Below are 1,907 nucleotides of genomic sequence, written 5' to 3' on the forward strand. Positions count from 1 at the left end.
TAGTCATCAAAAAAGATGATTTTGAATCATTTCTCCCTTCCTTTGGCTACAGATAGACTAGGTACCAGGCAAGGAATTTACTACCACTAATTACCTCTAAGATGAAAGATTAATCACATTCATTAGCACTGAAGATTTTGTATCCCTTCTTTCCCACTATACATCCCTAATAGAATAAGCAGTTTCATGCAGCAGATTCACGATTGACTCAACTTGAAATTAAAATAACTGGATTTTTAAGGTGAGGTGTAGGCAAGGTCTCATTTGAGGAAGAAATGAAGAGAAAAGGAAAGAACCAATAAAACAATGGGAAAACCAGGAAGTTGGCAGAGGATTGACCAAAATGGAGACTAAAAACAATGTAACTGAATTCATTCTGCTAGGCCTTACACAAAGTTTAGAGCTTCGAAAAATGTACTTTGTCATTTTTTTAATTATATATATTATCACAATTATAGGAAACATTCTTATTATCATAACCTTGACTGCCAGCCATACTTTAAGATCACCCATGTATTTTTTTCTAACCTTCTTATCCATCGTGGATTTCAGTCATTGCTCCTAAGATGATTGCGGATTTACTCTCTAAGAAGACAGTCATCTCCCTGGAAGGCTGTCTGACTCAGCTTTTTGCAGAGCATTTGTTTGGTGGTATTGGAATACTCCTCCTTGTAGTCATGGCTTACGATCGCTATGTGGCCATCTGTAAACCCCTGCACTACATGACAATCATGAATCCTCATGTGTGCCACTTGCTGGTGGCAGCAGCCTGGATGGGGGGTTTCATACATGCCACCACACAGCTCCTCTTCATGGCCCATCTTCCCTTCTGTGGCCCTAATGTTATTGATCACTTCATGTGTGACTTGTTCCCATTGCTGAAACTGGCCTGCATGGACACTCAAGTTCTTGGCCTTTTAGTCATTGCTAACAGTGGAGTAATGTGCCTGTCAATCTTTCTTATACTAACTGTCTCCTATGTAGTTATCCTCTCTTCCCTGAAGGGTGGTAGCTCAGAAGGAAGGAGAAAGGCCCTTTCTACCTGCAGCTCTCACTTCACAGTGGTGGTCTTGTTTTTTGCTCCCTGTATATTCTTGTATGTTAGACCAGTAGCCACTTTTCCTATAGATAAACCTGTGGCTGTATGTTTTACGATGATTACTCCTATGTTAAACCCCTTGATCTATAGCCTTAGGAATACAGAGGTTAAAAATGCCATGAGGAGACTCTGGATCAAATGAATGCCTTTTAACTGTTCAGGAACAGTCAGCTTACTAACTGAAAATCATTCAAATGTAGAAGAAGGAAACATTTTTTTAAATTTGTAAATTTTTAAAATTTTAAACTTAAAAACAAAATGAGAAAAAAAATAATTGCATGTGCACAGCAGAACATGAGAAAAGATTCCAAATATACAGCAATAAACTTCCAAATCGAACAACTCTATATAATAAATACTATGATTATGTTAAAAGCTGTCCATTTTTTCTTTGCTTCCTTGCAAGTCTTTTTTTTGTTCTCTGCTGTGCACTTTTTACTTTGTTCTTTTTCCTCCCTCCCTCCCTCTCCCCCAGAAGACTACAATTAAGCATGGTAATATACACACACACTCACACGTATGTGTACATATGTACACATACATATATAGACATATGCACTCTGACATATATGTATATAATATATGCAATATATACACATATATAAACATTCATATACCGCTACATATACACACTTACACATGCATATACTTAAATAACAGTAATCATAGTCGTATATAGACATATAGATTCATATGCATCTATGTAAGACTGTACTTTGCTCATTTGTCCTCTGTTTCACTGAGTGTGAATAACCTCTTCTTTCATAAGTCTGAATCTTTCCATATTTTTCCAAATCCACCAACTTGT

General features: G+C 36.8%; 1 pseudogene; it reads left to right on the forward strand.

Moving 5' to 3' along the window:
* Positions 1-343: 343 nt before the first annotated feature.
* Positions 344-1,241, forward strand: LOC118854155 (annotated as a pseudogene).
* Positions 1,242-1,907: the final 666 nt, after the last annotated feature.

This window comes from Trichosurus vulpecula, chromosome 6, assembly GCF_011100635.1.
Source record: "Trichosurus vulpecula isolate mTriVul1 chromosome 6, mTriVul1.pri, whole genome shotgun sequence".
Taxonomy (NCBI): Eukaryota; Metazoa; Chordata; class Mammalia; order Diprotodontia; family Phalangeridae; genus Trichosurus; species Trichosurus vulpecula.